Source organism: Sus scrofa, chromosome 1, assembly GCF_054392235.1.
Source record: "Sus scrofa isolate SSC_HxYL_T2T_F1_AM1 chromosome 1, Sscrofa_HxYL_maternal_Yorkshire_Landrace_v2.0, whole genome shotgun sequence".
NCBI classification, from domain to species: domain Eukaryota; kingdom Metazoa; phylum Chordata; class Mammalia; order Artiodactyla; family Suidae; genus Sus; species Sus scrofa.
Window position 1 is genome coordinate 52,278,392 of NC_139383.1, and position 12,003 is coordinate 52,290,394.

Below are 12,003 nucleotides of genomic sequence, written 5' to 3' on the forward strand. Positions count from 1 at the left end.
AAGCCAAAGGGGCATTTGACTATTTTCAGACTTAAATGCAGTGACTCTGTTCTGAGGTTTGACCACTGGCAGCTCCCAGGCCCACTCTCCCTCCACAGCTGTGTCCCAATGAGAAGCCAGAAAAGAAGGCTGGGTTCTCCCTTCCTGAACACAAACCATGCAAATGTGTGATTGTACAGACTCCTTAGATCTTCTGATCTCTTTTAGGTATTCACACGCAGTCTTAGTTTCAGTGTTTTGTGGTCATCCCATTAAGGGAGGGATTGATCCCATGCCCAATATTGGTTTGGCTGTCAAGACACACTGTTGCCCTGTGGGAGAGGCTGCGAAGAGATTTATTATTCAGGCAGTGACTCTCTGGGAAGAGCATGGAGATTAACTATTCTGGAGAGATGGAACTGAGAGAAGAATGAGGAGTGGGTGTTTGGGTTTTCACTGTAACAGGGGGTAGGACCTATGTGAGTTTCCTGCAGCCCACAGAGCCCCCATACTTCCTGGCATCACCTGGGGATACCAGGCTTCCTGTGCTTGCCCTCCCGGCTGGCTGGGTCCTGAAGAACCGTGTGATGAAGAGACAAGAATTGCTGCAGAAAGCGGTTTCTTCTAGCAGTGGGGCGGCCCCTCCCACAGCACCTGCTCTCACTGGGAACTCTGAATGTACATCAGAGTACATTTAGGTTGTAGACATTCACAGATGAGTTTCTAGGAATATTTTTATTTCCTATTTTCAATACTTATTCCTCTCTACAAATAGATGCTAGGGGCCCTAACTGACCCACAGGAGAATTGATTCAGCAAGTCACCCCGCAGCAATGTCAAAGATCTATCTCTGGCCTTTGCAGCGGGATGTACCCCTTATTCGCAATTCCAGAATTTGGGGACCAACTCATCACCTGAGAAACTACTCAAAGCTCTGCTAGGTTTTGAACAGAATACCCTTAAAATCTACAGAGAAATCACATCTCTCTAGATAGTTTCAGGAACAAGTCTGAACCCGTGTTCATTTAGGTCACATTGGTAGCTTGTAATCAGCTATGGTGGGAGTATTTACACCATAGAAATTGGCAAGTGCTATAAGTCAGGGCTTTTTGTAGAGAGTCAGTTGTTAAACATTCGTCAGCATGCTGTTTTTTAAGGTATAATAAAGGAAACATTGAAGATTTTACCAAAACATGGCCAAACTGTATAATTTTTAATGTAGGATCACTTGATTCCTTTCCTTAGCTCTCTCAAGACTTATTTCCTTGCTTGTTCCATATATGAGTACAAAGTTATGCATTGCAAATCCACCTCCTAATTCCAGGTGTGATGCTACGTGTATGTGTGTATATATATTTTTTTTTCTTCTTTTTTTTTCTTTTTACAGCTGCACTGGAGTATATGGAAGTTCCCAGGCTAGGGGTCAAATCAGAGCTGCAGCTGCTGGCCTACATCACAGCCACAACAATGCCAGATCTGTAACCCACTGAGCTAGGCTGGGGATTGAACTCGCATCCTCCTGGATAATAGTCGGAGTCTTAACCCACTGAGCCACATAAGGAACTCCCAAGTTTGATGAATTATATGAGCTGTAGGGCATTGAGAGCTTGGTCTCCAGTCAGAATTCTAGTTCTGCCTCTTTCTGTCTGACCACGGGAAATCTCATTAAGCATGAAAACCTGAGGTTCCACATTGGAAAATATGGATAATAAGAGCTCTTATTTTATGGAGTTATAATGAGAAATAAATAAAATAACACCTGGCATATAGTGGGCATACATCAGATATTTAGTAAATGTTGTATAAACGCCTGTAAAAGAATTTTGTCAGTGCCTAGAATAAATCCAGTGCTTAATATTGCTAAATATTATAAAATTAATTTCAATAACCTAGAATTACTCTCATTATTAATTCACTCATTTTCTTAGTCTTTTTCACATACATACTAGTCTCTCAAAATGTTACTCAGGATCCATTTTTGAAAATATTTTTTTTTTTGTCTTTTTTTTTTGTCTTTTTTGTTGTTGTTGTTGTTGTTGTTGCTATTTCTTGGGCCGCTCCTGCGGCATATGGAGGTTCCCAGGCTAGGGGTTGAATCGGAGCTGTAGCCACCGGCCTACGCCAGAGCCACGGCAACGCGGGATCCGAGCCGCGTCTGCAACCTACACCACAGCTCACGGCAACGCCGGATCGTTAACCCACTGAGCAAGGGCAGGGACCAAACCCGCAACCTCATGGTTCCTAGTCGGATTCGTTAACCACTGCGCCACGACGGGAACTCCTGAAAATATTTTTGACTAGTCACTTTCACATGAAACAATAGACATTTACCCACCCCCCTCGCAAAACAAAAGTCCATTCACTGCTCAGAGAAGTGGGAGGAAAGGAGAAATGAGATTAAGTGCACCCATACAGGGCAGTTTGAGACTCTGGGTGTGCTAGACCATATGCTCAGGTAATATCCACTAACTATCTCTTGAGCCCCCTGTTTTATATATCTTGACAACACAGTCTTTGAACATGTTCATTGTAACATCCGTTTTTACACTTGAATTTTAAATGTATCTGAGAAAGCCACTAACAACTTTAGGTCTCATGGTATTCAATTATCTTAGAGATTAGAAAAAAGATTTAATTAAAGAATATAACCCATTGCATATAAAATAAAAATTTAAAAATCATCATCAATCATGCACCTATCTTTTTTCCAGTAGATTTTTTGGGGGAGCAATTTTATGATTATAGAAAAATTGAGCAGAAGGCACAGAAAGTTCTAGAATGCCCCCCCACCCTGCCGCCCCCCTCCCTCCTTCCCAGTCTCATCTCTTGGTAACATCTTGCATTAGTGGTACGTTTGCTGCAATTGATGAGCCTATATTGATATGTCATTATTAGGTCTGTAGATTGTGCTAGGGTTCACTTTTTGCATTGTACATTCTATGAGTTTTGACACATGTATAATGACATGTATATACCTTTCCAGTGTCACACTGAATAATTCCATTGCCCTAAAAATGCTCTTTGCTCCATCTATTCATCCGTCCCTCCTTTCTTTCTATGAGGCCCTGAAAGTCAGTGATATTTTTACTATTTTGCCTTTTCCAGAATGTCATAGAGTTGAAATCATACAGTATGTCACCTTTTCAAACTGGCTTCTTACCAATATGCATTTAAGCTTTCTCCCTGTCTTTTGGTGGCTTGATTGCTCACTTTAAAAAAAAAAATAACTGAATAAGATCCCATTGTATGAATGTACCAGTTTATTTGTCCATTTACCTAATGAAGGGCACCTTGGTTACTTTCAAATTTTAGCATCCTCACCTTTTAAAACAAATGCTTGGTTGAATGGAATGTCAAATTTTATTTGCTTACCTTATAGAGCAGATTATTGCTATTTCTTAAATTAATGTATAAGAGTGTGTTAATGCATCTCCTCAGAAGAGAAAATCATGGACTTGGAGAAGAGACTTGTGGTTGCCTGATGGGAGGGGGAGGGAGTAGGAGGGATCGGGAGCTTGGGCTTATCAGACACAACCTAGAATAGATTTACAAGGAGATCCCGCTGAATAGCATTGAGAACTATGTCTAGATACTCATGTTGCAACAGAAGAAATGGTGGGGGAAAAACTGTAATTGTAATGTATACATGTAAGGATAACCTGACCCCCTTGCTGTACAGTGGGAAAATAAAATAAAATAAAATAAAAAAGAATATGCAAAAAAAAAAAGAGTGTGTTAATGGATTCATGGGTGGTCAAATAAATTGAGATACAATTTTTTTTTAGGAAAGAACGCAATCTAGCTTAAAATCACATCATTTGAAATTTAAATATCTATATATTTCTTTGAGTGTTTTTCTTATGTTGTAAAACATATTGGAGAGATTAATGATGGCAATAACTGTTACAAAAAAATAAAGACACTAGAAACTATTTGCTTTGACTAAAAAGAAGGGAAAATAAAAACAAATTGCAAATTTAATGCACTAGTAGCTGTCAGAAGGAGCTATGCTTTCATGTAGCAGTGAGTCTATGGCAGAGCATAAATCATATTTAGGGCAAAGAGAACTTTCATCAGGAAAAGTCACCAGAATTAATGGGGATCTATCCAGAATTCCTCCCTATTGATTTCCCACCACCTCTACTTCCTGGTACAAATTCAAGTGTCAGCCAATAAGTTACAGGAGTAGTTATCAGCCTGTTTTGCAGGGTGAAGTCAATTAGTTAAGCCGGGTCATCTCCTTAGAATATTCTTCCTCCTCTTTAGCAGGCTCGTGGGAAACTGCAGCTCGAGTAACAAGGATGTGCTGAACACATGCTCAGGGTTGTCTTGGGGTGGACATCACAAACGTGGAAAGCATGCTGCTTGCTTCCTAACACATCTACAGAGGAATAAAGACATGGACACAGACCAGCCACTAAGTGATACTGCACTACCACATGGTAGTTACAGGAAAGTCACCAATGAGTGAGATAATTCAGGGGGAGGGAAATCGTTGAGGCTTGTCATCACAGTTGAGATGGAACTGAATTTGGACAGTCAGGATCAGGTAGTATCTGGGTATGCAGGGACAGGGGAGGACTTGGGGTGGGGACAGGGGAGGACTTGGGGTTGGGGCAGAGACAGTTTGAGTTGGTAAGAAGGTGGTAGGGCTGGTGGAGACCACTCAGGACAAGCCGTTTGCTCCAGATCTAGCCCTTGGGAGGGCATGTTTGAGAGCACAGTTCATGTCTTTATGGGATTTCTATGGCTTCTAGCTCATTTCCTTAGCAACTGGCTGATCTCTCCTACTTTATATTGGAACCCCGAAGTGTGGGTTTTCCTTGTAACTTCTATGCCCCTAATAGAATTCAGTTATATCAGATTTACATCATTTTTACTTCTGCCAGATGCAGGTTTCCACTAGACAAGAGATGAACTGGAAATCTCTCTCACAAGTTCACTCTATCAAATGCACCCACAGCACTCTCTTTGCTACTTACACTGCGGAAAAACGAGGAATCAGAAATCTCCTTCTATATAAGAGATTGGTGGAAAATTTTATGATTGCTTCATTGTAACATATTCTTTTTTTAATAAATTGTAACACTTGGAAAAATAATATCAAATCAAGTAATTACCAGCCACCACCAAAATATCCATGAAGGTGAAGGTGTGTTCTGCCAAAGCCAAACTCACAATCAGTGGATTTAAAAGACAAAAATACAGAGTACATCCACCCTGGGCTCTTAAAAGCACCTTTCCTTTTCATCGTCAAACGCAGCACACAATTTTTACAAGATAAGGGTGACTTGGGTTTTCCATTTGCAGCCTCACAAGGATTATTCAAACAGTGGTTATAGTGACCACAATAAAGGCAGGAATATTGAGTTCAGCCAAAACCAAGGGTAGTTGGCCTGGAAAGAAGAGGCAAGAGCCAAAAAATAAAAAATAAAAATAAAATTAGCTTTCATGGATGAGCGAGTTTTTAAAGCAGATTTAATAACCAAAAACTTTGAGAAAACTACTTCATCATCACTGTTCACTTAACAGATGGTAATTAAAGAAATCAGTAGAAGCGTAAGGGCATATTATATTGGCAACATTTAAACAGGTTTGAGGCTGTCCAAAATGTTAGTGCTTGCCAGATTTACATTTTAATTAACCTCCATTCAACAGATTGGATTCCTTGGCTTTTTAGTGGCACACTCACACCCATTGCCACTCAGACTGATTCATTCCATGTATCTGCTCCACACTCTGACAAACCTCTCACACCCCTTACCCAGCAGGGGTCTCATGTCCAGGGAACTATTCTCTCTGTTTTTAGAAATCATTTGTGAGATATTTTGGAATTCTTTAGTCACTTTGGCAACAGTTACAAATGAGGCAGCCACATGGGCCCAGTAACAATAAAGATTTTCTGATGTCCAGAAGTTCAGTTAGTGGTTCAAGTGCCCTAAGCTCTTCTGTTTTTCTTCACCATTGAGTATGCCGTTCACCTTTCCCCAAACTGTCACCCTATCTCTGCACATCTGCCAGGCTCATGCCATGGCTCTTGGCTCCTTGCATCTCCATGCTGACACAAACAGACATTTTCTTCTACATTAGAGTAGCACTGCTTTTGGTGGCTAATGCCTCCAGGGGTGTAACTCCTTCCTTTTATTTTACTTTGTGCATGATATATGAAAGCGCCGAATCCTAGCCACTAGACTACCAGGGACCTTACTTTGGTGCATGATATATGATACACTCTTCCGTCAGGGTCAGGGTGTATCTCACCCTGGACACTGCCTGACAGGCTGAGGAGGCCACTATGACTCCCCAATCTTCCTAAGGGCCCCAGATGTCTTGTGACCCTCTCTCCAGTGACAATGTTTCCAGAGGCGCCGGAGGTCTTTGGCCACATGTAACTGCCATCGAGGAGCTGCCAGTTGAATAGGACAATAGGCATGTAAACGGATGTTCCCACTACTCTCAGCACTTACACAAGCAAGCAGAAAGTGCTATGGGGGCAGAGGGGCAGAAGGTACTGACTGTGTTAAGGGTGTCAGAAGAGGTGGGCAAGGGGATCCTCACAGGGAGAGCAGGAACTTACCACTAACCAGGGAGAGGGGCATGGGCAGGCTCTGCAGATCACAGAGGACCCCGGGATCACACACTATGGGCCTGGAACTCCTACGGTCTACAGGGAAGTTGGGGAGATACACATTGTAGGAAGAAGAGCAGCCACGCTGCATGTTCCTTCAAGCTTAGCCATGGAAACTGACTTTCATACACAAGGTGATGGAGTGTCTCTGAAATAATTTTTATGCATTTTCTGTTGAACTATACTTAATTTACAATGTTGTGTTAGTTTCAAGTGTACAACAAAGTGATTCAATTATATACATATTCTTTTATAGATATGTTATTTTTCAGATTCCCTTACAGGTTATTACAAGATGTTGAATGTAGTTCCCTGTGCTATATGGTAGGTCCTTGTTGTTTATCTGTTTTACATAAAGTAATGTACATCTGTAATCCCAGGCTCCTAATTTCCGCCCTCCCCCTCTTCTCTTTGATAACCATAATTTTTTTCTATGTCTGTGAGTCTGTTTCTGTTTTGTAAATAAGTTCATGTGTATCATTTTTTTAGATTCCAAATATAAATAATATCATACGATATTTTCCATGTTGCTGCAAGTGGAATTGTTTCATTCTTTTTAATGGCTCAATAATGTTCCATTGTATACATGTACCACAACTTCTTTATCCATTCCTCTGTCAGTGGACATTTAGGTTGCTTTCATGTCTTGACTATCGCAAATAATGTTGCAGTGAATATTGGGGTGCATGTATCTTTTTGAATTGTAGTTTTCTCTGGATAGATGCCCAAGAGTAGGATTGCTAGATCATATGGTAGTTCTGTTTTTAGTTTTCTGAGGAACAGCCATACTGTTTTCTATAGTGATAGCACCAATTTACAATCCCACCAACAGTGTAGGAGGGTCCCCTTTTCTACACACCCTCGCTAGCATTTATTACTTGTAGACTTATTAATGATGGCTATTCTGACCAGTATGAGGTGGAATTGTAGTTTTTATCTGCACTTCTCTAATAATTAGTGATACTGTGCATCTTGTCATGTGCCTATTGGCCATTTCTATATCTGCTTTAGAAAAATGTTTAGTTCTTATGCTCATTTTTGGATTAGGTTGTGTTTTTTTTTTGTTTTTTGTTTTTACATTAAGCTGTATGAGCTGTTTGTATAATTCAGAAATTAAGCCCTTATTGGTAACATCATTTACAAATGTTTTCTTCTGATCTGTAGGTTGTCTTTTCTCTGAAATAATTAAGAAGAGAAATAAGACCAGCCTTGTATTTCTGAAAGACAACTCCATTGGGTAGAGAACTCAGGGCATAGTTTAAGAATGTCATGGTTTCCAGCAATATGAACAAATTGGCCAACATTAACCAAAAAAAATGTGTTTATTGCAAAATTTTGTCTTATCTCATGTCATTGAAGAAATTATTAAACAACTAAGGTATGGACAGATCCAGGGGAGCTGCAGGAGTCGAGGGCAGTCTATTTAATGTCATTAACATACATCAGTTCTACCATCTCTTGGTCACTCTGTCCCTCTATTCAAGAACAGACAACTCAGATTTCTAGAGGAAAATATCTGATTGGTCCAGCTTGGATCAATACTTCATAATCTGTAGATGGGTTTGGCTAGCAGAAATATAGCCATTAAGAGTCCCACCTACTGTAGCTGTTGAGAACTTGCTGAGAATTGAAAGAGGCAGACAACTATTGTTTCATACTAAGAACAATTGAATTTAAAAGGAAAAGCTACAGAACATGTTATACAGGGTTTTTTTTTTTGTTTGTTTGTCAGAAACAACATACATTTGACAAATAATTAGGAATAGGAAGCAAAAGAAAGTAGAATGGCTTTTCTAGTTTAGAATGTGGGATAATGGCATTATTAGTCATCAATATGGAAAACCAAGATGAAAGAAAAGATTCAAAAGGAGAGGTGACTGACTGGTCCTTTTGGACATTTTGAATCTAAGATACTTGTGTGACACCCTCTCAGAGAGATAGAGACTCAATGGAGTGTTGAGATCTGACTGGGGACCTTGAAAGAACCACAACCCTGGATGTCATCTGGGTCATGATATCACCCTAATGCCATCACGCAGGGAGACCAGGTACAGTGAGACAGGAAAGGACCTAGGAGACAAAATCAATGATTCATGACATAGAGAAGTCAAGTAAGAGAAAGGAGCAAGAAGGGTTAATGTATTTGTTACTTAGAAAATGCTTGGTGACTTGGAGGATTACCTAGTGTAGCAGAGGCATGGTGACGTGGGACTAAATAACAAATTAGAGGTGAGAAAGTAGAAATAATAAGTATTGAATGGCATCATTCTTTCAAGAAATTTGTCCATTAAGGAGAGAGATAGACTGGATTCAGCCATTGCAGTAGAGATTTATATTGCTTTTCAATTATTCTAGATTCCAGACTTGTATTTCTTTGAGTGAAACAGCATGTTGAAACTGGCTTAAAGGCTGTCTGGCTCTGTGCAGGTGATACCAAAACATCAACTGGGAATGGTCTCCCACTAACCTGAAATACTAAGCATGAGCAAAGGTGTCACCCATAGATAATGATTATGTCTTCACTTCTACTGACAAACTATTTCCCAAGCAGAAGTTTCACCAAGTGTGAATTTCTGCGGCAGATGCAACAGTGGCAATGTCCTAAGCAAATATAACAGGTGACACAGAAGTGGAGGCATCCTGACAGAATGAAACAGAGCGGCAAGTTTCTGCCCAGCCTTGCCATCAACGGAGTGTTGCATCCAAAAGGGAAGAAGGATGGAAAACGGGGGGAGGTGCAGGCTTTCTGGGAAGGGACCAGGTTCTGTTTTGGTACAGTGAGTTCCACTCCTTAATTGTGCTTAATTAATGTTGATTCGCTCCTGCTGTCCCATTGGCATCTTTTAATACTGACAGATAGTTAACTTCCACCTTTCATTTGGCTTTGTCCTTGGAAAAAGCAGTTTGTCATTTTCCCTCATCTTTACTGCTGACCCACTCAAGACTTGGGTGACACTGTCAGGCACCCTTATGCGGCCCTGAGGGATGCAGTTCCATAACTTTCCAGGAGGTTATATTCTCCCATCCCCAATGCTTATATTCTCTCATCCCTAATCCCTGACATACCTTGCTGCTTGCCCATTTCCACCACCACACAAAAGAAATCTGTGAATTTTTCACATGATTATTGATGCCCTGACCCAAATGAAGAGTGAATTATTTTAATTCATTTCATCTAAATAAGTTATATAAATTTATTTTCCAAACTTCACCAATAGGGTTACACTTTTTGTTTTTGCTTTTGTTTTTTCTTTTTCCATTTTTTTGTTTTTTTAATTTTTGATTTTTTTCCAGATTTTGATTTTTATTCCAGGTTCTTTGTTTTGTTTTATTTTGTTTTGTTTTTAAACTTGTCTGGTAAGAGTCCTAGTGGAATCACCAAAGTTGAATACTAGCAAGAGGAGCCTTTCGACAAAAGACCATTCCTCAAGGACCTCATCCTTTCCTGACAGAGCAAAAATAAAATAAATATTTCTAAATAAGGGAGAAAATCAAATGAAAGTCATTCCAAAAGAGCACCATATGGCCTACAAGATGGAAGGCTCATGTGCTGAGGGAAACACACGGATTCTGGAAATCAAAAATGAAGAACCCCCACAAAGTAGGTCATCACTCATAACCAGATTCCAAGATCAAATTTCTTTTGCATTGACATCTCCTATTTCTAATTTAGTTTGCCTCTGTTAACACAAGTGTGTCTATTAAAAGTGAATTCAATTCTCACCTCAGCATGTTTCATATTTCTGGTGGAGCTAAATGGCTTCGTCTTACGGGTAATGCTGTGAAGCAGACGTCACTCAATTATAACATCATCTTCTGATCCTAGCAAAAAAAAAAAAAAAGAGAGAGAGAGAGAGATAGAAATGTACATCTGAACTGACTTGGAAAGCATTTATGTGCAAAATGACTATCCTTTACAAAAGCTAGCTAGTCTTGTCACAAAAGTTGAATGCTGCAGGTTCAAAAGTAAAAAAAGTAATATAACTGGCTTCCTTCAAGGCTAGGTTTTTCAGACTTGGTCTTATTGATATTTTGGGCTAGATAAATCATTTTTTTAAAAAAAGACTTTGTTTTTTAGAGCAGTTTTTGGTTCATGGCAAAATTGATCACAGGGTACAAAGAGTTCCCATTTTCTCCTTTCCTGACATAATTCTCTTTTTGTAGGGAGTTGTTGTATGTATTATAAAATGTTTAGTGGTGTCCCTAGCCTCTGACCTCCAGATGACAGTAGTATCTGCCAACTGTGAAAAATAAAAATGTCACTGGACATTGACAAAGTTCTCCTGGTAGGAAAAAAATCCATCCATCCTTGGTTGAAAACTACTATTTCAAAGTTTGGCCTCATCCCTCCAGGGCAAATAGAAGCTAGGTTCTTTCTTCTAGTTTTGTAAGAGACATCATTTGAACCCTTCTTGACTAAAACAGAAGAACCTGGCTAGATGTTTTATAAATATTTAATCTCTTCAGATAAAACCACTACAGACTCATTAGAAAGATTTGAGAAAGACAAGACTGTTGGGTTGGGAGAGAAGACATTGAGGAAGGAGGTCAGAGAGGTAAGATGTAAGATAAGAAAGACTTGGCAGAGTTCCACTGTTGCAGTGGGTTAAGAATTCGACTGCAATGGTTCAGGTCACTATGAAGATATGGGTTTGAGCCTCAGTCCAGCACAGTGGATTAAAGGATCTAGTGTATGTAGGTCATAGCTGTGGCTCGGATTCAATCCCTGGTCCAGAAACTTCCATTTGCCTGGGGTGCACCCATTAAAAAAAAAAAAAAAAAAAGAAACAGATTGCATGCACACATGCTCAATACACTGAAAAGACTTATTAAAAAATTGATCAGACTCAGGGTTTCAATTCTCAGAAACAGGGTTCACATTAGTAAATAAAGCAACATGAATTTGTTCATTTGCCATGTGAAACATCACTGTGAAAAGAATGGAACTCCACATTGTCTGTGTCTGCTGTGGCTTAGCTACAAGGAAACTAAATTGCCAGGGGGTGTCAAATAAGTGTGGAATCAAAACGTGGGAGCAGACCTGATAGGACAGTTTAAAGCCCCACATGCCCATCTCCATATCGGGAACCCCCCACAAAGCAGCTCTTGGGAGTTAATGCTCCCATAGGCCAATGAACCAAGCAAACATTAGAGAAATGTGTTGAAATTCAGATCCATGGCTCCTTCCTCAGAGACCATGATTTGGTAGGACTGAGATGAGGCCTGGTCCCCAGTATTTTTAACAAGCATCCCAGGAGCTTGTGAAACCCTGGACGGTAGTTTCTGCCCGATCACACGCTGGTCAGCACAATCTCTTTTGACCTGTTAACACCTGCAGAGTGTGCAGTGAAGAGTACCAGCCTAGACAGCTCTATCTCTGTGGGAGACGATTTGAC

The 12,003-nt window shown here is 40.0% G+C and overlaps 1 long non-coding RNA gene across 1 annotated transcript in view; it reads right to left on the reverse strand.

Annotated features, from left to right (window-relative positions):
* The window catches only part of LOC106508874 (uncharacterized), a 206,202-nt gene that overhangs the window by 32,113 nt on the left and 162,086 nt on the right, over positions 1-12,003 (reverse strand). Inside the window, 1 exon segment of the long non-coding RNA NR_201404.1 lies at positions 10,332-10,429. This is a non-coding gene — a long non-coding RNA (uncharacterized LOC106508874).